This window comes from Natrix helvetica (genome assembly GCF_964273705.1).
Source record: "Natrix helvetica genome assembly, chromosome: W".
NCBI classification, from domain to species: domain Eukaryota; kingdom Metazoa; phylum Chordata; class Lepidosauria; order Squamata; family Natricidae; genus Natrix; species Natrix helvetica.
Window position 1 is genome coordinate 39,273,934 of NC_138555.1, and position 26,356 is coordinate 39,300,289.

The 26,356-nt window shown below is 44.6% G+C and overlaps 1 pseudogene across 1 annotated transcript in view; it reads left to right on the forward strand.

Annotated features, from left to right (window-relative positions):
* The first annotated feature begins 24,620 nt into the window (after positions 1 to 24,620).
* LOC309400566 (solute carrier family 12 member 6-like) overlaps positions 24,621 to 26,356 on the forward strand; it is a 40,352-nt pseudogene continuing 38,616 nt past the window's right edge. The window contains exon 1 of the transcript in view: positions 24,621 to 24,726. The product of the transcript in view is annotated as a solute carrier family 12 member 6-like (transcript). The remainder of the gene's footprint in view (positions 24,727 to 26,356) is intronic.

Consider the following 26,356-nt stretch of genomic DNA (forward strand, 5'->3'; position numbering starts at 1 on the left):
ATTTATTGGTTTTTTTAAAAAAATTCGGTTTGTTTTTTTGTATATGGATTTAATCTTTTTTAACTTTTGGGATGTGTCTTTTTTAATGTTGTACGCCGCCCTGAGTTCTTTTGGAGAAGGGCGGCATATAAATCCAAATAAACCAAACCAAACCAAACCAAACCAAACTCAAGGAAAGCCTTGAGTCTGACTACTGATTTAAGGAACGTTCAGATGAATGCACCATGAAAGATGGACTGGCCTGGATAGGCACTAAATTGTATGTTCTTGCAAGCATGAAGTCTTTGGTGCTACAACAAGCTCATGATTCCCGCATGGCAGGGCATTTTGGGTTTGTGAAAACTCTGCATCTCATCAAAAGACAATTTTGGTGGCCATCTTTGAAAAAAGACATTGAATCATATGTGGCCAGTTGACAATAGCTTTCTTCAAAGCCAGATTTAGCATTCTTCCTTCAGCACTCCTCCAGGGCAGGTATAAAAGAATATTTTTAGCAGAACGGGTTTGTATATGTGGTAAAGGAGAAATGGAAGATAATTCACATATTCTATTACACTGCGAGCTATACAGAGCCTGTAGGTCTGCACATATTCTCCCCTTATTAGAGAGATTGCCAGGGAGGGCTGTTAAGTAATTAAGCTCCCCGTTAGGAGAGCGAGCATGCAGAGAAGCGTAATGAGAGTGATATGGTAGAACACGCACAAACCAGCATACAGAGACACTGAATAGTATAAAAATATAGTAGTTTACTATGTAGAGATATAGAAGTATTCAGAGTCCAGTTAACAGTCCAAGTCATACACGGTTCAGTAATTCAGTTATCAAAATAGTCAATCTAACACACAAAATATAGCTAACAGTAGCAAACCACAATACCTCACAATACACCGACCAGCGTCTAACAAAACAGAGAGCTAACAGTCATTCTGGCTCCCTCTTATGGCTGCTTGAGGTAACAAACCAATTACATCTCTTAAGCATTTAAAGTAACAGTAAAGTAATCATAGCTTATATACATTGCCAAGCCAAGACTAGGGTTACATCCCTAACAAGGGCAGACAATTTTTATCTAGGCTTTATCCTCCAGGACACTAACCCGGTTACCACGTATGCAGTGGCAAAGTTCTGTGCTGCTCAATGTCCATAAGAAAAAAATTGGCTACAGAAGTATAGTTGTCACCTTGTACCAATTATCTGGACATATCTCTAACAGTCTTTGGACCATTGTATTTACTCCTATACTTAACAACGTTGCACCCAGGTAAACCAGGGAGTGACCCGAACAATCTGAGAACATGTACGCTATTTTCCATTTTTAACGTCAATACTTTTTAATTATATCATAATGTCAGTACTTTTTAACATATTGTAAAAACTAATGTGTATTGCTGGTCTTTGACCGTAATAAAGATTTACTTACTTACTTACAGTGCAGGCAGATGCCCTAATTCTGTATCTGAAATCTATTGAAGTCCCAGCAATAAATTGAAAACCAGTATATTTTCTATAATTTGTAATTTGCTTCTGTTGATGTTAGTCAGCATCTTCTTGCTGATCTGCCTGTTCTGAGGCAAGAGACATGAATAAGAGATTTTTCTCTCAAATGATGTTTGTGTAACATGTGTTACTGTATACATGGAGTCCAGAAACCGATATAAGGTAAAGTTCGGGGAATGGGTAGAAAGTTTCAACCTTCTGTTGGATGAGTGGATCAAGAGAATGAAAAACAATTATTATTGGCAATCTTCCTTGACCAATTAGCATAGTTTGGTCCCCAACATTAAAAACACTAGATGACTGTTGAATCTGCATCTAATTATTTCTGCTCATTGCTTTGGCAAAGCAATTCGAAGAAAAGGCTGGGACTTTTAGAATTTCATTTTGAAAAAGATACCAGTCTGATTCTTTTGAAACATATTACACCGATAAGTCATTTTAGAGTGTCTTGCTTGAAATGTTTTATTTCCAAAGATAGTCTGTTTCTCTTGCCTTCATCATCATGGATGAAAATTTATAAAAATGTAGGACGTATGTAAAATTGTAAAAATGGCAATAAATAAATTTTAAAGAAACTGCCTTTTTTAATACAATTTTTTAATTTTTATTTTTATTAAACAAACAACACACAAAAAAATGATCATCTTACATTACATCTTGTAGAAAGTGTGCCAATTGGTTATAATTAGCTTTCGTGCATCTCTTCCACAGTCATTACTTACATTCATATCAAATGTCAAAGTTCTTAATGAGTCTTACTTTCAACATATCAGAGTTCTCATTTGACTGAAATTGTTTTAGTGTCCTTTTGCCTAGAATAATCCATAGTTAAAAACACAGCCACCTAATGGCATTTCATTAATTATTACAAAGTCATCCAAAAGACTTAAACCTTTATAACATATTCTAAACAAAAATTAGTTGACAAGGTTTTTAACCCTTCCCCCCAAAAAATCATTGTTTACAATTTGTGTCCAGGTTCCTTTTGTTATGGTAGTACATACATATACATATATATAATTAACTGTATCCCTTATCCTTATCATTCCATTATTAATTGTTATAATTACTATTGGTTAACAAAAAAATCCTTTACTGTTATATCTATTTTCTTCTCATCAAACCAACATATATGTATACCTTATTGCCCTTATCGATTATTTATTTAACATAACAATCTATAAGTTACTAAATTACTACTTACAAATTATAAAACTTAGTTAATTTTTTTGTTATCTACTTTCATATATCCAATAGCATTACACCTTTATAACATATTCAAAGTAAGAATTAATTAATTAAATTTCTAAACCTTTTCCCCCCAAATCATTATTTGCAATTTATATCCAAATTCCTTATATTAAACCAGTACACATATGTTCTGACCCCCCTCGTCCCCCACCAACACACACTCTGAGCCAAAGATAAGTTACAGAATTTATTTACAGACAGACAGGTCCTTGGCAGTAATCCAACACAGATAAGCTTCAGCAGCAATCCAGCCTGCCCAGCCACAATACTGTTCTCCAACATTAATGAATGTGTTGACTTCTGCAAAAGGGTGTGTGCACAAGCAGTCCTTTTATAGTCTGGAGACGAGTCTAATTACCATCAGCCAAGTGCAATTACCTCCTGTAACTGCGCAACTGTTCCTGACGCCTATTACCTCTACAGTGACGAGCATCCAACAACAACTCACTGCTGACGTCTGACTCATCCTCCCTTGTCTCCTCCCCACTGCTCCAAGGCATGACATCAGGAGCACACTCCCTTTGGCTTTCACCACTGCTCCATGCCTCAGGTGCCTCCTGGTGGCCAACCAGCCTCTCTGATCCCTGCTCGGAGTCGGAACCCTGTCCAGGGTCCTCCACATCCTCCAGAGCCGACTCATAGGGACCCTCGCTGTCGGAGTCTGGTGGCAGCTCCAATGGCTCCTGCTGGGCCACAACACTATCCCTCACCGCAGGGCCCTTCCCCCAGGTCTGATGCTCGGGATGTAGCCTCGAGGGAAATTGCGCATGATAGGTTCACACCAGAGCAGGGGCATGCACAGCCGTCACATCGGTCCAGGTCCCCCCGTCCGACCCCTCGTCTGTCCAGTCTACCAAATACTGGAACAGTCCCTTGAGCCATCTCGAGTCATGTATCCGGGTCACTTCGTGCAGTGGCCACGTGTCCACCTCACGCAATGATGGCTGGGGGGAAGAGGGTCGGCGGAGAGGACAAGCCGACCGCTCAGGGATCAGGAGCGAGCGATGGAACACCGGGTGCATTCGCATCGAGTGTGGGAGGGTCAGGCAATAGGCCACCGGGTTGATAACGGCCTCCACACGGAACGGCCCAAGATACCGGTGGTCCAACGTCGTGTCGCAAGCGGGGCCACCAGAAAGTACGGGAGACCAGGTGCAATGTCTTGAAAAGGCCAAAATGTCCCGCTGCTGGAGTGTCATGACACTGGGAGAGAACCAGTCCACGGAGGAGTCCTGCAGGCACATAGAGCCGGTCCCGATACCTCAAAAGGTCATCGTCAAAGGTCCATGGGGAAGCCGGCCCTACCTCTGCCCTCCGTTGTTCCACACACTCGTCGTTCTGCTAAGCATTCCGTATCAGAGACCGTAAGTCCACGGATTCCTGAACTGCAGCGAAGGATTCAACGGGTAGAACCGTCCGGGGTGGAAGTGAGTCTGCAGGGTCAGAGTACTCCGGTTTCCTAGACAGCGCATCTGCCCTTTGATTCAGCGTACTAGGGATGTACGTCACTTTAAAATTGAACCGGGCAAAGAACAGAGACCACTGGATCTGGCGTTGGTTCAGCTTACGTGCTGTGGTCAAAAACTCTAAATTCCGATGGTCCGTCCGGACCTTGACTTGATGCCTGGCCCCCTCCAGGTGATGCCTCCAGGCCTCGAATGCCACCTTGATAGGCAACAACTCCTTCTCCCAGATGGTGTAATTGCGCTCGGAAGGATTGAGTTTCCGAGAGTAGTAAGCGCAAGGGAAAAGGGTACCATCAGGGGCGAGAGCCTGCAGTAACACCACCCCCACCGCAATGTCAGACACGTCCGCCTCCACTACAAATGGACGATGGGGATCAGGGTGCTTCAGGATCGGCTCCCTCGTAAAAGCGCGCTTCAGGGCCACGAATGCCTGTTGCTCCGTCGGCCCCCAGCGAAACGGCACTTTCTTTTCCAGGAGCTGAGTGAGGGGCGCGGTCAAGAAAGCAAAGCTGGGGATGAAGGTCCGGTAATAGTTGGCAAACCCGAGGAGTCTCTGAACATCCTTCATACGTTGAGGAGGTTGCCAAATACGTAACGCCTCCACCTTGCCCGGCTCCATCGCAATTCCTTCAGGGGAGATACGGTGCCCCAGGAACTTGATGGTAGTCTGCCAGAACTGACACTTCTCCAGCTTGGCAAATAAACGATGTTCTCGGAGTCGCTGCAAGACCAGACGCAATTGATGTTGATGATCCCTCCGGGATGTCGAGTAGATCAAGATGTCGTCTAGGTAAATGATGACAAACTGATCCAAAAGGTCCCGGAAGATGTCATTCATGAAGTGTTGGAAGACGGGGCATTGGTCAACCCGAACGGCATGATGGTGTACTCGAAATGTCCATACTGAGTGCCAAAGGCCGTCTTCCATTCGTCCCCTGCCCTGACTCGGACCAGGTTGTAAGCCCCACGCAAGTCCAGTTTTGTGAACACCGTTGCCTCCCGGAGCCGCTCCAACAACTCAGGAATCAGGGGCAGTGGGTAACGGTTGCGTACCATGATGGCATTCAGGCGCCGGTAATCGCAACAGAGTCTCAGATCCCCGGTTTTCTTTTTCACCAACATAACTGGGGCAGACAAGGGCGAGGACGAAGGCCGGATAAACCCCCGGGCGAGGTTCTTGTCAAGAAATTCCCGCAATGCGGCCAACTCTGGCTCGGACATGGAGTACAGACGACCCGTAGGGAGCTTCGCATCAGGTATCAGGTCGATGGGACAGTCATAAGGCCGGTGCAGTGGCAGTTGATCTTCCTCCTGTTCACTAAAGACATCCGCGAACTCCACTAAAGCCGGCGGCACAGCCACCTTTGGCGAGCTGGGTACCTGGGCCGCACAGACCTGTCGGGTGTGGTCGACGCATTGCAGGGACGGGAAAGTGATCCGGTTCTGCGACCAGTAGATTTGAGGGTCGTGTGCCCTCAGCCAAGCCAAGCCCAAGACCATGGGGAAATGCAGGCCCCAAGCCATGTAAAATTGGATGGCCTCCTCGTGCTCCCCGAGGATCAGGCGCAACGGCTGCATGGCGGCCTTGATAGGCCCAGACAGCAGCAACCGGCCGTCAATAGTCTCGACCCGCATCGGTGGGTCCACCGGGCATCCATAAAGTTCGTGGTAGCCCCGGAATCGACCAAGGCATGGGCCGGAATTCCCTGTGGACTACCCGACAAGAGGATGTGTGCTGCTAAGATCATGTGCTGTGGAGGCCCATCCACCTCTGTTTTGGCCTGCGCCCGACCTAAAGTTTCCCTCAGATCGGGCCCCGTCTGTTTCCCGACACAATGGTCCGTCGCTGAGGGGAGGCCACAGACTGCGCAGCCCCCCTACTCTTTTTCGGGCAACCCTCAGCCAGGTGTCCAGGATCCCCACAGTAGAAACACAACCCCCCTGCACGTCGTCTGTCCATTTCCGTGTGTGACACTCGGGGTCTGGCGGCACCCAACTCCATGGGCTCCTCCCATGTAACTGCAGTCTCCTGAGGAACCGGCACCCTAGTGGTCTCCTGGGACGTGCTGCGAGGCCTCCTCCTCTGCAGCCGGGCATCTATCCGGAGGAACAAGTGGACCAACGCGTCAAGCGTTGGTGGCCTGTCCACCCTCACCAGCTCATCCTGCAAGGCATCGGACAGCCCGTCCTGAAAAGTGCTCATTCCAAGCAGAGTCCTGACTAAGCAGCCGGAATTCGCTGACATAATCCTGCAAGGAGCCACGACCCTGCTGCAGCGACTTGAGTAGTCTGGTGGCTGTTTCCCCCTTAATGGGATCCTCAAACATCAGTCTGAGATGGGTACAAAAACCCTGGAAATCATCCAGCAAAGGGCTAGTCTGAGATAGCAACGGAGTAGCCCAACAAGCTTCTGTGCCTGAGAGCAAGCTGATAATAAATCCCACCTTTGTCCGGTCGGTGGGAAAGTCCTCCGCTCTCAAGCTGATAAACAGCTGGCATTGTCCCAAGAAAGCTGCAAACAGTTTTTGATTACCATCAAAATTGTCTGGTGTAGCCACTGGGCATTTCAAAATTGTCTGGTGGCAGCTCCAATGGCTCCTGCTGGGCCACAACACATATATATGTCATTAACTATATCTCTTATCATTTCATTATTATTATCATTAATATTTGTTAACAAAATCATTTATTACTTATATCCAGTTTCCTCACCTCCAGCCAACATAGAAATATACCTTGTTACCATTATCAACTATTTATTTAAGCAAGCAATCTAAAAATTACTAAATTCCTACTTGCTAATCATCAAACTTAGCTATTATTATTCTTTATTATCAATTTTCATATATCAACCTGTGTCCTTCCAGAAGGCATGTAGTCTTATTTCTTTTGCCATTTGTGGAATTAATTTTCTGTTTATTTCCTTGGTAAAGTTTTTATGGACATCTCTCCGCACCTTGTTGTTTGTTGGATCTCTCAGGTAATCTCAGTGCCCTTTCGCTGCATTTAATGATTTATCTTTGATTGTCAATCCTGTTTCTGATAAAATTTTTCTCTTTAAAACCCTCATTTTTTCTCTTTTTTCTTTTGTGCCTTGAAATTTGGGGTAGAGCTCCGGACCATCGAATTCCCCTTCCAAACTCCCATTTTTTTGCTTTCAACTACTATCGTTTCAGAAATCAATTCATTATTTTTCTTATCTTTGTGTTCGTTTTTCTCCTCAGTTTTTGGAGCTTCATCTCCCTCATTTTTTTCTAATATAGACTCTATCTTCTTATCAATTCTCAAAGTTACCTCCAATAACTTTTGAATTGCATCCCAAATCTTTTGCAAATTAAAGATTCCTCTTCTGAAAATTGCTCCATGTTCCAAATTATAAATTACTGCCACTGTAGCTTTAATCTTCACAAGAGAGAGGTTCCGTTTTTCCCCCCCTCTCCCAGTGCCGATAAGGCTCTCAAGGAACAGCTGTGGTAAACAGTTTGTGCCTTTGACTCTTATCACTTTTAGTTCCCAAGCTTTGAAGCACGAAGACAGTGAGATCAAAGGAGAAACAGAGACAAATGCGTAGTTTCAAAAGAAAAAAAAACTCTAGCCTGTAGCCTTCGAGCAACAGACTTCAAGTATTTTTTTCACTTTCTTGTGTTGTCTCAGATTTAGGAGGGACAAAGTTCTTAAATGGAGTTTAATAGGAAATAATAGACGATTTTTTGTTAGAGTAGAGAGGGAGGTTTTAGTCCTTGAGTTGAAAAATAAAGCAGGAAGGAGCCGAAGAAGAAAAACCGGTCCGTTCACTTTAAGAAGAGGGGAAGGAGAGAAAAAAAATTGCGAAGAGCATTTCAATACAAGAAGACTAACCGAAACAAACCAAAGAAGATCAGTTTCATCGCTAACTTCTGCTTAAGAATTTAATTTAGCATGAAAAAAGTAGTTTTTTTTTTTAGGGCAGTCTTTTTCAAAACAAAAAGGATTCCTCACCAGATGGACACATTTTCTCTTTCCATTTCTTCCGTTCCTTAGCCGTCCCCACTTCATCAGCCTAGGCTGCCTTTAGTCACCAGCTTGAAGTCCTTCTCTTGTATCAATCAGAGACTTGCGTTGTCCCTGATATCAGCAAGATGTCGTCTTTCTGTTCACCATCTCTTCGGGACGGTTTAGGTCCAATTGGACCCCCCAGTGACAAAAGTATCGGCTGCAGTCTCAGAGCATCGAGACCGCACGTCCATACCGTAGGGCCATTGGCTCCTCCTCCGAAACTGCCTTTTTTTAATGATTCGGTTTTTAAGAACCTCTTCCTCCATCAAGGTTGATCTTAGATTTTCACTTGAGAGAATGTTCATAATTAAGACTTTGTACAGGAGAATTTGGCACACACTGTATCCTTGAAAATTATACATGAACCACTTTCAAGTGCCTACCACCTTCATAAATGAACCAGCTATAGCTATGAAGCTTGTTAGGGATGTAACCCTAGGCTTGGCTTGGCAATGTATATAAGCTATGATTACTTTACTGTTACTTTAAATGTTAGAGAGATGTAATTGGCTTGTAAACTCAAGCAGCTATAAGAGGGAGCCAGAATGGCTGTTATCTCTCTGTTTGTTAGATGCTGATCATGGACACTGTTTGATACTGCTCGTGAGTTACTGAGTATTGCTACTGTTAGCTACTTTGTGTGTTAAACTGAGAATATTGATAACTCACTGACTGAACCGTGTATGACTTGGACTGTAAACCGGATTCTGAATACCTCTATATTTCTACATAGTAAACTACTATATTTTTATACTATTCAGTGTCTCTGTATGCTGGTTTGTGCGTGTTATTCCATATCACTCTCATTACGCTTCTCTGCATACTCGCTCTTCTAATGGGGAGCCTAATTACTTAACACTGGTTATGGGCCCAGTGTACCCTGTGTACCCAGAGTGTTCCAGACATAGCTAAAGAGAGAGTTGGTGTTGGTACGCATTACCGTATACAGATAGCTGTTTAGTTTATAAGTGTTTACTATTATGGAGAAGATGGCACACGCACCATCAGCAAATTTATCACTGATAACCCGGTTGGATGGAACAAACTATGTTTCCTGGTCAATGAAGTGCAGCCTACTCCTGTGTACTAAAGGATTGTGGGATGCTGTACAGAATCCACTGGATGTGACTTCTTGGAATCCAGATGATGAGGATGATGCCAAGAAGATAGCAGAGTTTCAAAGATGCAACGAACGAGCATGTCAGCGTTCCAAATATCATGCAGAATTAAATCATTTTCCAAGGCAAAGTTATCCTTAAAGCTCCAATTTAATAAGACAGACATGTTGGCATTATGCTATAAAATTTCAACTCTATTTTACATCCTGTGGGTTCACCCAGTTGAAAGTTCATATCTTTCCCCACACCCCATAATTCATCACATGTTCCAATCATCATCTTCCACGCTGGCATCTACACCCCTCTGCTTCCGGTCAGGTGTCGAGGTGCGGAGACAAAAGATGACCTTGGCTTCTATAAAAGAATGACAAGATACATTCCACAATCCTACTCCTTTCTATTCCCCCCCTCCCAACTACTGCATTAATGAAACACATAGGAAATTATAAGAAAGTGTGGCAGGCCAAAGATTCTTAAAGGAACCTCTGCAGGCCTGACAGGCGGCCTCTCTCCAAAAACCCCACGTTGTCTGCAAAAGAAGTAAAAGCATACATTACTATACACATTTAACCACCTCTGCATCCCCCAGGGGGACCCTTTGGCTTATCAGGGAACTTCTGATGGAATTGTGTTGTGGCCCAGCCGGTGCCGCTGTCACCAGACTCCGAGAGTGATACTCCATACGAGTCAGCTCCAGAGGAGATGGGCGATCCTGGACAGGATTCGGAGGCTGAGCAGGAATCCGAGAGTCTGGTCGGCCACCAGGTGGCGCCAGAGGCATGGAGCAGCGGTGAGAGCCAGAGGAGGAGGACTCCCGATGCCCTGCCTTGGAGCAGCAGAGAGGACAGTGACTCAGGACTTAGTAGGGTGTTTCTAGATGCCCGTTTCCGGCGCGCCCACAGACGCAAGGAGCGTGGGCGTAATTATAGGCAGTAAAGAGCTCTCAGGTGCTGTTTGGGAGACGCCCTTTTTAGGTTATAAAAGGGTTGACTCTGGAGAGGCTCTGCGTAGCAATCAACAAAGGACTTAAGCCAGCAACTCTAGTCTGGGATCCTGGCAAGCTGGATAGCTGCTTTTGTGTGTTCTGTCTCTGTGAGTTCTGTCTTGGTGGCTTGCTGCCACAAAACCTCTTGTCTGTTGGTGTAATAAACCTTGTTCCCTTGTACTGTTCCGGAGTGTGTGTGCTGTGTGGGCAACGGAGGAAGGGGGGTCAGAACAGATTGATTGCTACCCCAAACGTATCTCCATTCAGCTATGATGGAGCAACTTCAGGCGGAGAATGCTCTCTTCGCACAGCAACTTGCCTTGCTAACAGCGCAAGTTGCACAGCTGTCTGCTCCTGCCAACCCCCCACCCCCCCAGCAGCAACGAAGGAAATGCCCAGTGGCCATGCCGGATAAGTTTGATGGCAGTCCGAAACTTTTCTCGGCGTTCCTGGGCCAATGCCGGTTGTTCATTGCCTTGAGAGCGGAGGACTTTCCCACCGACCAGACGAAGGTGGGCTTTGTGATAAGCTTGCTCTCAGGCACAGCAGCACGGTGGGCTACGCCTTTGCTGTCTCAGCCGAGCCCCCTGCTGGATGACTTCCAGGGTTTTTGCACTCATCTTCGGCTGACGTTTGAGGACCCCATCAAAGGAGAAACAGCCACCAGACTCCTGAAAGAGTTGGACCAAGGGCGTGGTTCTTTACTGGACTACGTTACCGAGTTCCGGCTGCTCAGTCAGGACTCTGAGTGGAATGAGCCAGCCCTTATGGATGCTTTTCAGGATGGCCTGTCAGAGGACCTGCAGGATGAGCTGGTGAGAGTGGACAGGCCTCCAACGTTTGACGCGTTGGTTCATCTATGCCTCCGGATTGACGGCCGGCTGCAGAGGCGGAGGCCTCGCCGAGCGTCCCGGGAGGTTCTGAGAGTGCCAGTTCCACGAGAGACTCCTGTCCCACGGGAGGAGCCCATGGAGTTGGGTGCAGCCAGACCCCGCTTGTCACGCACGGAGATGGAGAGACGGCGTGCAGGAGGGTTGTTATTTACTGTGGGGATCCGGAACATCTGGCTACGGGTTGCCCCAAGAAGGGAGGTAGAGGGGCTGCACGGTCTACGGCCTCCCCTCAACGACAGACCTCCGTCTCGGGAAACGGGGAAAGCCCGATCTGAGGGAGACTTTGGGTCGGGCACAGGCCGGAACAGAGGCGGAGGGGCCTCCACGACATCTGATTCTTGCAGTGCACATTCTCTTGTCGGGTAGTCCGCAGGGAATTCCAGCCCATGCCTTGGTCGATTCCGGGGCTACCACGAATTTTATGGATGCAGCATTTGTCACGAAATATCACATCCCTCTGTGCCCGGTAGACCCTCCGATGCGAGTGGAGACCATTGACGGCCGGGTGCTTCTGTCTGGGCCCATCAAGAACGCCACGCAGCCTTTGTGCCTGATCCTCGGGGAGCATGAGGAGGCTATTCAATTTTACGTGGCTTGGGGTCTGCATTTCCCCGTGGTGTTGGGCTTGGCTTGGCTGCGGGCGCACGATCCCCAGATCCACTGGTCGCAGAACCGCATCTCGTTCCCGTCCTTGCAATGCGTGGACCACACCCGTCATGTTTGCGCGGCTCAGGTGCCCAGTTCGGCCGAGGTGACAGTGCCGCCGGATTTAGCGGAGTTCGCGGACGTGTTTAGCGAGCAGGAGGCGGATCAACTGCCACCGCACCAGCCTTACGACTGTCCCATTGACCTGGTACCTGATGCGAAACTCCCGACGGGCCGCCTATACTCCATGTCTGAACCGGAGTTGGCCGCATTGCGGGACTTCCTTGACAAGAACCTTGCCCGGGGTTTTATCTGGCCTTCGTCTTCACCCTTGTCTGCCCCGGTTTTGTTCGTCAAAAAGAAGACCGGGGATCTAAGACTTTGTTGCGATTACCGGCGCTTGAACGCCATCATGATCCGTAATCGCTACCCGTTGCCTCTGATTCCCGAGTTGTTGGAGCGGCTCCGGGAGGCCGCGGTGTTTACAAAACTGGACTTACGTGGAGCTTACAATCTGGTCCAAGTCAGGGCGGAGGACGAATGGAAGACAGCCTTTGGCACCCGATACGGACATTTTGAGTATACGGTCATGCCGTTCGGGTTGACCAATGCCCCAGCTGTCTTCCAACATTGTATGAACAATATCTTTCGGGACCTTTTGGATCAGTTTGTCGTCATCTACCTGGACGACATCTTGATCTACTCTACGTCTTGGAAGGATCATCAACAGCACTTGCGTCAGGTCTTGCAGCGCCTTCGAAAGCATCGCTTGGTTGCCAAGCTGGAGAAGTGTCAGTTCTGGCAGACCACCATCGAGTTCCTGGGGCACCGTATATCCCCTGAAGGAATTGCGATGGAGCCAGGCAAGGTGGAGGCATTACGAAGCTGGCAATCTCCTCGACGGATGAAAGACGTTCAGAGACTCCTCGGGTTTGCCAACTACTACCGGTCCTTCATCCCCGGCTTTGCTTTCTTGACCGCGCCCCTCACTCGGCTCCTGCAAAAGAAAGTGCTGTTTCACTGGGGGTCCACGGAACAACAAGCGTTCGTGGCCTTGAAGCGCGCTTTTACAAAGGAGCCGATCTTGAAACACCCTGATCCCCATCGCCCCTTTGTAGTCGAGGCGGATGCGTCCGACATCGCGGTGGGGGCGGTGTTATTGCAGGCTCACGCCCCTGATGGCACCCTTTTCCCTTGCGCCTATTACTCTCGGAAACTCAATCCTTCCGAGCGCAATTATACCATCTGGGAGAAGGAGTTGCTGGCTATCAAGGCGGCGTTCGAACCCTGGCGACATCACCTGGAGGGGGCCAGGCATCAGGTCGAAGTCCGGACAGACCATCGGAATCTGGAGTTTTTGACAACAGCGCGGAAGCTCAATCAACGCCAGATCCGGTGGTCTTTGTTTTTTGCCCGGTTCCACTTCAAGGTCACGTATATCCCCAGTGCCTTGAACCAGAGGGCGGATGCCTTGTCCAGAAAGCCGGAGTACTCAGACCCTGCTGACTCACTGCCCCCCCGGACGGTCCTACCCGTCGAGTCCTTCGCTGCAATCCAGGAACCCGTGGATTTACGGTTGTTGATACGGAATGCGCAGTGAAACGACGAGTGGGTGGAACAACGGCGGGCAGAGGTAGGGCCGACATCCCCGTGGACCTTTGACAAGGACCTTTTGAGGTATCGGGATCGGCTCTACGTGCCTGCAGGACCGCTCCGTGGATTGGTTCTCTCCCAATGTCATGACACTCCGGCAGCGGGACACTTTGGCCTGTTCAAAACTTTGCACCTGGTTTCCCGTACGTTTTGGTGGCCTCGCCTGCGACAGGACGTGCAGACGTACGTCACGTCATGTGTGCAGTGTCGACAGGCCAAATCAGCGACGGGAGCTCCTCCAGGCTTGCTACAGCCATTGCCGACCCCGGACAGACCCTGGGAAGCTGTGTCCATGGACTTCTTGATGGAACTGCCTCAGTCGTCCGGTTTCACTACGGTCCTAGTGGTGGTGGACATGCTCACCAAGATGGCGCATTTCATCCCCTGCTGGAGATTGCCGACAGCCCGCGCCACTGCCCGCATGTTCATCCAGCACGTGTTCCGGCTGCACGGCCTACCTGACCGGGTCGTCTCCAATCGTGGTACACAATTCACAGCCCAGTTCTGGAAAGGGCTGATGGCCACGCTTGACGTTCAAGTTTGTCTGTCCTCGGCGCACCATCCCGAAACCGATGGAGGGATGGAGAAGGTGATTGGGATTCTGGAACAATATCTGCGCTGCTTCGTGAACCAGCAGCAGAACAATTGGGCGGAGTACCTCGCCGTGGCGGAGTTTGCGTTCAACAACTCGCAGCACTCCTCCACACGGACGACGCCTTTCATGGCGAACGTCGGGTACCACCCTCGTTTTTTCCCTCTCACCCCCGTGGACTCTCCGGTCCCCGCAGCACAGGATTTCCTCTCTGAGCTTCAGGCGGTTCACCAGATGGTGCGCCGCTACTTGAATCAGGCGAACGAGGATTACAAGCGGGTGGCGGACAGGTCTCGCCGTGCGGTGCCGGAATTGGCCCTGGGTGATCGCGTGTGGTTGTCCACGCGGCATCTTCCGTCCCACCGGCCTACGAGGAAGTTGGACCACCGGTATCTGGGGCCGTTCCCTGTGGAGGCCATTATCAATCCGGTGGCCTATCGCCTGACCCTCCCGCGCTCGATGCGAGTACACCCGGTGTTCCATCGCTCGCTCCTGATCCCTGAGTGGTCGGATTGTCCTCTCTGATGTCCCTCTTCGCCCCTGCCGTCGTCGCCTGAGGTGCATGCACGGCCATCGCACAGAGTGACCCGGATCCGTGACTCGAGATGGCTCAAGGGTCGGTTCCAGTATTTGGTCGACTGGGCGGACGAGGACTCGGACGGGGGGACCTGGACCGATGCGACGGCTGTGCATGCTCCAGCTTTGGTGCGGGCCTATCATGGACGATTTCCCTCCCGACCGCATCCCGAGCGTCAGGCCCGGGGGAAGGGCCCTGCGGTGAGGGATAGTGTTGTGGCCCAGCCGGTGCCGCTGTCACCAGACTCCGAGAGTGATACTCCATACGAGTCAGCTCCAGAGGAGATGGGCGATCCTGGACAGGATTCGGAGGCTGAGCAGGAATCCGAGAGTCTGGTCGGCCACCAGGTGGCGCCAGAGGCATGGAGCAGCGGTGAGAGCCAGAGGAGGAGGACTCCCGATGCCCTGCCTTGGAGCAGCGGAGAGGACAGTGACTCAGGACTTAGTAGGGCGTTTCTAGATGCCCGTTTCCGGCGCGCCCACAGACGCAAGGAGCGTGGGCGTAATTATAAGCAGTAAAGAGCTCTCAGGTGCTGTTTGGGAGACGCCCTTTTTAGGTTATAAAAGGGTTGACTCTGGAGAGGCTCTGCGTAGCAATCAACAAAGGACTTAAGCCAGCAACTCTAGTCTGGGATCCTGGCAAGCTGGATAGCTGCTTTTGTGTGTTCTGTCTCTGTGAGTTCTGTCTTGGTGGCTTGCTGCCACAAAACCTCTTGTCTGTTGGTGTAATAAACCTTTTTCCCTTGTACTGTTCTGGAGTGTGTGTGCTGTGTGGGCAACGGAGGAAGGGGGGGTCAGAACAGAATTGTTTCACTAATTTATCCTCTTTCAGATCCCAACTCTTCACCCACGTAGCTTCGGACAAAGGGTGTCCCTTCCAATGCACTAAATATTGTAAGCGACCTCTATACAGCCTGGAATCTAATATTTTTTTCACCTCATAATGTGTTTCCCCTTCTACCACTACGGGAGGAGGTGGAGCTTGGGTGGATGGCCTTATGCTAGACCCCCTTACTGGCTTCAATAAGCTACAATGGAATACCGGGTAAATTTTCCCTAGGAGTCTGGGTAGGCTGAGTCGAACTGTAACTGGGTTAATTATCTTTTCTATTGGGAAAGGACCTAGAAATTTTGGACCTAATTTCTTACTAGGCATCCTTAATCTTATGTATTTAGTAGACACAAAAACTTTGTCCCCTACTCGAAAGGGGGGTTGTAGGGAACGAGCATTGTGTAGAATTGGTCTAATGTTGACTGACCAACAGTTAGTTCATATTCGTGGGGAGAATTCTGCAGCAAGATGTTGGGAGAATTTGAAGAAGATATATGTATGTGACACTGTAGGTGCACGTATACATCTTACCCGCAAACTGTTTAGGGTACTTCTTCTGAAGGGAGGAGATATGTTAGCTCATTTAAAATTTATAAAAGGAGTTTTCAAAGAGCTACATGAAAAAGAACTTATTTTCTCAGAGTTACATCAAATTTACATCATTCTGTCATCACTGGATGAGAGTTATGATGATTTTGTATCATCCCTCAAGGTCCTAACCCGAAATGAACTAACATTGACTGACATAACTGCACGCCTGTTGGAAGAGTCCAGAAGAAGGTTGGAAAGAGAACAACTGAGAGTGAAACCACCACAACATGAAGAGTCACCTTCAACTGCCTATACTGTTAGATAATGTTTTTCTTGTGGGGTAAAGGGGCATATAGCTAGATTCTGTAAAAATGGTAAACAGCAGAATACTAGAAAGGCTAAGAAAAATGATAGTGTCAACTTAGGTATGTCTACTTTGACTATCTCTAGAAATGCACCAATAAGCCATAATTCATGGGTTGTTGATAGTGGAGCATCACAGTGCTTTACTAGAAATAAGAATTGTTTTATAAAAATGTCTGCCAGCAAGCAACATGTATCTTTGGCAAATGGTTGGAGGGTGAAAGCATCTGGTGAAGGTATGGCAAGGTGTTCATTTGTAAATGAGTATTTATCCCTGTTGTATATACCTAAACTGAAATTTAATTTATTATCAGTAAGAGCTCTAGTTAAGATTGACTATGTAGTAACCTTTAGGGGAGATAAATGTCTCATAGGGAAAGCAGGTAAAATGGTTACTGCTAATTTAAAGAATGGTTTGTATGTAATGTAGTGTAGTTAATTCTGTGTATACAAATACTAAATAACATGATGAATGCATACATCTGCTACATAGGCGTATGGGGCACATTGATTTCAAAACACTGCAACAAACTGTAAAGTTGTCAGAGGGAGTAAAATTAAAACCTTGCAGTAAGTATTTAAATTGTAATGTATGTAGTAAGGAAAAGAGCAGGGTTACTACAACAAACAGACTTAATGGGTTTAAAACAAAGGAACCTTTAGAAGTTGTTTTTGCAGATCTAATTGGACCTATAAAGGCCAGTTTGGGAGGTGCCTGTTATGTGTTGAGTATCATGGATCATTACTCAAGATATGGTTTCTGCTACTTAATGAAAGACAAGACAGAAACATTTCAACATTTTTTTAATTGGCTGAGATTTGCGGAAAGAAAGATAAAAGCCAAGGTTATTACTGTAGTTACTGATAATGGGATGGAGTTTACAAATTATAAGTTTCAAACTATGTTAAAAACAGCTGATATTGAACATAAACGTTCTGCTCCTTATAGACCTCAACATAATTCATTTGTGGAACGAAGGGGGCAAACGTTACAAGCCATGACTAGAACCATGTTAGCCGATTCAGGATTGCCTGAAACATTATGGGGTGAAGCCATGATGTGTGCTAATCATTTACTGAACAACGTTGTAAATGCTTCTACTGGAGAGGTACCATTTACTCGTTGGCATGGTAGGAAACCTGATTTGAGCTATTTGCACACGTTTGGAGTTCCTGCATGGGTTCATATTCCAGCACAGATTAGGTTAAAGGGACAAACTCATGCGAGGCAGTTAATATTTGTTGGTTATTAATCAAACCATAGATCTTATAGGTTCTGGGAACATGGGACAATTAAGATCTATCACAGTGCAAATGCAAAGTTTCTGGAACATGTTGGTTGGAACAAACTAGAAAATAATGATGAGGTAGTAATTGAAACCCGAGTAGACCAAAACAATGTATCAGGAATACCAGAAACAAGTGATGAAGGGAAGGAGTCTACTCAGGAGGAGGAAGTGATAAAGCAGGAGGACATTCAGGATAGTCCACCTATAAGCCCTGAGTTACCCAGAAGGTCAACCCGTGTAGGTATCAGGCATCTGTTGCATGTCAAGTAGATAAAGTTCCTGCAACGTATAATGAACTATTAATGTATCCTAAAGAGGAGCAAATAGTTTGGAAAGCAGCAATGAACCGAGAACTGAAATCTTTACAAGATCTGGAGGTATATGAGAATGTGAGATTACCACCAGGTGAAAAGGCGATAGGGTGTAAATGGATTTATAAGATTAAATCAAGTGTAGATGGGACAGTTACCCATAAAGCTAGATTGGTAGCACAAGGTTTCAACCAGTCGGCAACTGATTATGATGAAGTGTTTGCACCAAGTTTAAAAGCCATAGCATTGAGTGCATCATTAGTTTGGGCAGCTAAGCATGGATATGTAATAAATCATTTAGATGTTGAAACAGCATATTTCATATAGCGTTAATCAATTGGCAAGGTTTAATGCCGAACCCACTGAACGGCATTGGTAAGCAGCAAAACGTGTATTAAGGTATTTGAAACAGACAATACACTATACATTATACTTAGAGCCTAAGGATGAGCTGATATTAACTGCATACGCTGATGCAAGTTTTGCAACTGAAGTTTCCACGCATAAATCTACATCAGGTATCGCGATATTATTAGGAAAGGAGTTGGTTGGATGGCGGTCTATCCGTCAAAAGCATATAAGTTTGTCTACAAAGGAGGGCGAATTTTCATGTTTATCTTTGTTATGTACCGATTTAATTTGTTACAAGCAACTACTGATAGATATGGGAATTACTGTTCGTGAGCCTATTGTTGTATACGAGGACAACCAAGCAGCAATCCAGATGGCAACAAATATTGCTGTAAAGACAAGGTCAAAGCATACTGACTTAAGATATATGAATGTAAGGCAAAGTGTTAGTTGTAAAATGATTGAACTAGAATATTGTATGTCTGAAGAGAATGTTGCTGATCATTTTACTAAAGCACAAGGTACGGTCAAACATAAACAATGTTGTGATGTTTATGGATTGAGAATGTGAAGTTGTGTGTAAATACATTGACAACCCAAGAGGGGAGAATGTTAGGGATGTAACCTTAGGCTTGGCTTGGCAATGTATATAAGCTATGATTACTTTACTGTTACTTTAAATGTTAGAGAGATGTAATTGACTTGTTAACTCAAGCAGCTATAAGAGGGAGCCAGAATGGCTGTTATCTCTCTATTTGTTAGATGCTGATCGTGGACACTGTTTGATACTGCTCGTGAGTTACTGAGTATTGCTACTGTTAGCTACTTTGTGTGTTAAACTGAGAATATTGATAACTCACTGACTAAACCGTGTATGACTTGGACTGTAAACCGGATTCTGAATACCTCTATATTTCTACATAGTAAACTACTATATTTTAATACTATTCAGTGTCTCTGTATGCTGGTTTGTGCGGGTTATTCCATATCACTCTCATTACGCTTCTCTGCATACTCGCTCTTCTAACGGGGAGCCTAACATCCATTATCAGTTTCTTTGTGGATGAATTTAAAATTAAAGAAATATATCGCAGAACCTTGAAGATAAGATTTTAGAACTTGACTGCCTGTTTTTTAGTCCATTCCTCCAGAAGCTCCAAAAAAAAGAGCTGGTTGATGTTATGCAGTCCTCCAAGACAAAAAACAAGCATGCACTGAACAGAAAATTGGCTAGATAGATTCTTGGCATTATATAATGGAGTACATGCACACTCATAGTCTGAGATGTGATAGGTTAGCTCCTCTTGATGTCTCAAGTGTGATCCCTACTGCAAAAAACCTCCAACAGTCTTGTGAGGTGAAAGGGCTTGTCATTACCACCATTCCTGTTAACAAAAATAAAAAATAAAAAAAATAAAAATCCTCTTTCTTTATTCCAAAGAAGACGAGCATTCCTGCTCTTTCAGGAAGAGCTCTAACAAAATATGCCAGGATATGCTACGTATAAACTAAATTTCCAGTTAGAATGAGATTACTGATTTTGGAAAAGAATACAAATTATTTATAATGGGGATTAATATTTGAGGAACCTGTTTACCATCAAAAGGAGAATGGTGAAAGAAAGAAGGAAATTCAGATTTCTGTTAACGGCAAAGGCCTTTTAACAGCTCACCTGAGAAAGGGGAGAAAACCTTGCTCCTGATTGGTTGCAAAAAGTTTGAATTTCCAAGACTTTGGTGGTCTCTACCCTTTGTCTAGACCAGGGGTGTCAAACTCACATGTCACGACTTTTCCCCCTTTGCTAAACCAGGGGTGGGGGTGGCCAGCATGTGATGAATCTGGCCGACGGGCCACGAGTTTGACACCCCTGGTCTAGACTGACAAATTGAGTTTATGGTTTTCCCTCTTATTTCTTTTTTCTGAATGTTCGCTGCCTGTTCTTTGAGACATATCTATACCCTAGGAATAATAGAAATTGGTTCTTGGAAGATATTTCTTTTTATGAGCTGAGCAGACAAGTGTTTAAATAAGCAAAGATTTATTTTTATTGTTCCTGTACAGATAGAGCTTCAATGTCTAGAGCTGGAGAAACAGATTTGGGCTATTTTTTCCCTTAAGCCATACTTTCTCTTCCACATTGCAGATCCTGGACACAAAAAGGATAATACATTTCTTAACAATATCAACTATGAAGAAGGCAATGAATTATTTCATTCAGAGAATTAATAGATACAGAACATCTCTGTCCCCAGCAAACTAAAATTCATAGGGTTATAAATGCATGTAACATAGATGTGTGTGTGGGTAAGATTATCACTCCTGCTGTCAAGCAAAACCAAGCATGTAATAGTGATTGTCATACCATGTGCATGAATCACACAAGTGGCAAGAAAATAGGGGCAGTCAGGCATAATACAGGTTATGTAGACAGTAAACACAAGGTCAATCAAAATGGACTCAAATGTCTATATACCAATGCACAGAGTATGAGGAATAAACAGGGAGAATTAGAAATTCAAGTAAAAGAGGGCAGATATGATATTATTGCCATTACAGAAACTTGGTGGGATGAAACTGACAAATGGAACATACAGCTAGAAGGATTTAAATTATTTAAAAGAAATAGACCAAATAAAAGAGGAGGTGGAGTTGCACTATATATAAGAAATAACTATGTCTCTACAGAAATAGAGCACAACAATAATGAGAACTATCTTGAATGCATTTGGGTCAATATTAAAGGTTGTGGGGGAAATGACATTGCCATAGGTCTATACTACAGGCCACCCAACCAAGCAGAGGAAGAAGATGAACTTTTTGCTAGTCAGCTAACTAAGGTATGTAGGAAGCACACCACAATAGTAATGGGAGATTTTAACTACCCTGACATCAACTGGGAAACAAACTCTGCACCAAGTGGAAGATCCAACAGGTTCCTAACAAACCTAGCAGACAACTTTGTTTTCCAAAAAGTAGAGAAGGAAACAAGGGGATCAGCCATACTGGACTTAATTCTCACTAACAGAGAGGAAATGATAGAAGGTGTTGAAGCCATAGGAACCCTGGGGGCAAGTGACCATGCAATATTGGAATTCAACATTATCCAAACACAAGTAGTAGAACAAAGTCAAACTAGAGTCTTGGACTTTAAGAAAGCTAATTTCAATAAACTTAGAGAGAGCTTGGGAAAAATTCCATGGATGAGAATCCTCGAGGGGAAAACAACTCAAGAAGCTTGGGAAATTTTGAAAAATGAGATTAGAAAAGCCCAGTCTAACACAATACCAATGAAGAAGAAAAACAACAGCTCCCAAAAGAAACCAGCATGGCTGCATAAACAACTATCTGACAAACTGAAAGACAAAAAAAGTAAGTATAAAAAGTGGAAGGAGGGGGACATAACTAAGGCAGAATATCAGCAAATAGCCCGAGCCTGTAAAGATGAAGTGAGGAAAGCTAAGGCTCACAATGAAGAAAGGCTTGCCACAAAAGTAAAAATTAACAAAAAAAGCTTCTTCCAACATGTTAAAAACAAGAAAAAAGTTAAGGAAACAATTGGTCCATTGCTAGGAGAAAGTGGCAAGAAGGTGACAAGCAACAGGGAGAAAGCAGAACTATTTAACTCATGTTTTGCATCTGTCTTTACACAAAGGGATAAAACAGTCCAACCTATCAAAAGCAGCACCACAAAATTAGGAACACAAATTGAAATAGGGAAGAAAATGGTAAGTGAGCACCTGTCTACCCTAGATGAGTTCAAATCACCAGGACCGGATGGATTACACCCCAGAGTTCTGAAGGAACTAGCAGACGAGATCTCAGAACCACTGAATTATATCTTTCAGAGATCCTGGAACACCGGGGAACTACCAGAGGACTGGAAAAGAGCTGATGTGGTTCCCATCTTCAAAAAAGGGAAAAAATTAGATCCAGGAAACTACAGACCTATCAGCCTAACCTCAATACCAGGAAAGATTCTGGAAAAAATAATCAAGCAACGAATTTGCGAACACCTAGAAGCAAACAAAGTAATAGCCAAAAGCCAACATGGATTTGTCAAAAACAGATCATGCCAGACTAATCTTATTGCATTCTTTGATAATGTGACAAAATTAGTGGACCAGAGGAATGCCGTTGATATAGTTTACTTGGACTTCAGTAAGGCTTTTGATAAGGTAGACCATAACCTACTACTAGATAAAGTAGAAGAATGTGGGTTAGACAGCATCACCACCAGATGGATTGGCAACTGGCTGACCAACCGCACTCAACGTGTAGTTCTCAATGGAACTGCATCTACATGGAGGGAAGTATGCAGTGGAGTACCCCAAGGCTCTGTTTTAGGCCCAGTACTCTTCAACATCTTCATCAATGATTTGGATGAGGGAATAAATGGGGAACTCATCAAATTTGCAGATGATACCAAGCTGGCAGGAATAGCCAACACTCCAGAAGATAGGCTTAAGATACAGAAGGATCTTGACAAACTTGAACATTGGGCACTATCTAATAAAATGAAATTCAATGGTGAAAAGAGTAAGGTTCTACATTTAGGCAACAAAAACGGAATGCACAGGTACAGTATAGGTGATACCATACTCAGTAGTAGTAACTGTGAAAGGGATCTTGGAGTCCTAGTGGACAACCATTTAAATATGAGCCAGCAGTGTGCAGCAGCTGCCAAAAAAGCCAACACAGTTCTAGGCTGCATCAACAGAGGGATAGAATCAAGATCACGTGAAGTGTTAATACCACTTTATAATGCCTTGGTAAGGCCACACTTGGAATACTGCATTCAGTTCTGGTCGCCACGATGTAAAAAAGATGTGGAGACTCTAGAAAGAGTGCAGAGAAGAGCAACAAAGATGATTAGGGGACTGGAGACTAAAACATATGAAGAACGGTTGCAGGAACTGGGTATGTTTAGCTTAAGAGAAAGAAGGACTAGGGGAGACATGATAGCATTATTCCAATATCTCAGAGGTTGCCACAAAGAAGAGGGAGTCAAACTATTCTCCAAAGCACCTGAGGGTAGAACAAGAAGCAATGGGTGGAAACTAATCAAGGAGAGAAGCAATTTAGAACTGAGGAGGAATTTCCTGACAGTGAGAACAATTAATCAGTGGAACAGCTTGCCTCCAGAAGTTGTGAATGCCCCAACACTGGAAGTCTTCAAGAAGATGTTGGATAGCTATTTGTCTGAAACGGTATAGGGTTTCCTGCCTGGGCAGGGGGTTGGACTAGAAGACCTCCAAGGTCCCTTCCAACTCTACTATTGTATTGTATTGTATTGTATTTGACAGGAATTTGGCATTCTTTGAGGTGAGATCACTGCTTCTTACCCTTGTTTCACTTTGTTTTCCCACTTCCACCATATACACACTTACGACCACAATGAAGCCCCAAATTTCTGTGGCTAAGTCAGATATTTATTAAGTGGATTTTGCCCCATTTTACAACCTTTCTTACCACAGCTGTTAAGTGAATCACTGCAGTTGCTGAGTTAATAACATGGTTCTTAAGTGAACCTGGCTTTTCCATTGAATTTGCTTGTCAGAAGGTCACAAAAGGTGATCACATGACCCTGGGACACTGCAACCATCATAAAGATGAACCAGCTTCCAAGCATCTGAATTTTGATCAAGTGACCATGGGGATGCTGCAACGGTCATACGTGTGAAAAATGATCACCAGTCACTGTTTTCAGTGCCATTGTAACTTTGAATGGCCACTGAATGAACTGTTGTAAGTCGAGGAATATCTATACTTTCAATATCAACTGTATGTCTGTATTTTTTCTCCTTGTTCCCTTTAATATAATTTATGGATAAGACCTTTCATCTTAATTCAAGTTTCTGGGCTGTTACAAGTCCATAGAAAAAGTGCAGTTACTCTGAATTCTGCAGGTTGAAAATTTTTTACCTACCTTTTTAAAGAGCTACTCATAGTAATTGTAAAAAAAAAAAAAGTTTTGAAAGGGAGGCCGGTCTTATTTGAGTTTTCTGAAAGTCTGGGGAAGATTGAATGAAGATGCAAAACAAGAAAGATTTGTAAATACATAAGCCTGTGGAATAAGTAGCTTGTTTATAGTCCACGCTTGTTTCTTTTAGCTTCCATCCTTCATCACTACTTTCAATCCTTCATTTTTCCCTCCCTTCATCCATCCTAAAGAGACTTTTCATTTAAATTTGTTCTCATGTCTACTGTCTTCTGTACCACTTGGTAGGAGGAGATGAATACCCGACCCAAAGTGTCTTCCCTGCTCAATCGAATGGCCAACTATACCAACTTGATGCAGGGAGCCCGGGAACATGAGGAGGCAGAGAATGTCCCTCCAGGCAAGAAAAAAATCAGCAAGGTAAGGAATGGCACCAAGAAGGTTTATGGGAAGACATCTTGACAGGAGTGTTTGTCAGGGTTTGTTGCAGAAATCACATCCAGAAAGCACAGATAACTGATTCAGTAGGATTCATTAACTTCTTTATATACGTAATAACAAATGAGTAAATGTACAATACCAATAGTGGATTCTCCAATGTGGTAGTAGTTACAGGCAAAACACAGGCAGCAGAGAGAACAGCAGAGATGAGTTTCAGTTTCAATTCAGCAGACAGACTAGATTAGTTCTCTTGCACAAACTCAGAGCTACATAGGTAAGCCACGCCCAGGCTCCGAACCGTCTGACATGGCTCTCAGTCACCAAATAGTTCCATTGACAGACCCAGTTGCCATGCCTATACATTGGCTGACCTTGTTACTATTCCAGTTCATGAATATTCTGACAGTGTTTAAGATCAGGATTGATAGAATTGATATTTTCCTCCCTGATTATAGCAGACCTACAGAAATCTGCTGCCCTCAACATTTGATTTCCCGAAAATATGCTCTGGGCTTCTTACATAAGCTTTCGTTTTTGTGTGCCCTGGAAGAAATATTTCTAAATCCTTGATTTTACATGTAATTCTTGAGACTTAAATAAATAGGGTTAAATTAACAAAAGCTGGCAGAGATACATTTTTTCTCATGTTGTTTTGTATGCCTCACACATATGAGCTTTATTGACTTTTCTAGAATTTCTGAGAACAACAGCTTCCAAAGCTTCACTTTGGTAGATCTTAAATATTACCTCAAAACTGATTATGCCCAGTGGACTTACTGATAGTCAACTTCATTCCTTCTGGCCCCCATTGAGTCAGCATCTAGGAAACCACTGTCACCTATCCTGAGCTCAGAGAACAGATTAACCTGAATAATACAGTTAATGACTCTTGAGAAGTAGACAGGATCAAAGAAACAAAGCTGAGGAATAGACAAATTTCAAGTCTTCATTGTATAGGTAGTCCTTCACTTAACGACCACAATTGAGCGCAAAATTTTCTGTTGCTATGCAAAACATTTCTTAAGTGAATTTTGCTCCATTTTATGACCTTTCCTGCCACAGTTGTTAAGTGAATTACTGCAGTTATTAAGTTGTAACACAGTTGTTAAGTGAAACTGGCTTCCCTGTTGACTTTGCTTGTCAGAAGGTTGGGAAAGGTGATCACGCATGACCCTGGGACACTGCAACTGTCATAAATATGAGTCAGTTGTCAAGCGTCTGAATTTTGATCTCGTGACCATAGGGATACTGCAATGGTTGTGAGGCAGGACATAAAATGAATCAGGATATAAAAGTGAGACAAGACAGAAAGAAGGAATGAAAACTTGCTTTTAAGATGTGTAAAAGAACAAGAAATGTTAAAAGCCAAACCGCAAGTTCAGCTAAAGTTCACACATATGAGTCAAGCGTATAGCTAACCACAAAAGGCTGCTGGAACGTTAGGCAAGATATTTAGTAACAGGAACTATGAACCAATCAATGCTAACATGTTACATTTCCGTGTTCTGCTGCTTTTGAAAGATATATAAGAGCTGTCTTTTATTTATTTATTTATTCATTTTATTAAATTTATAGACCGCCCCCTCTCC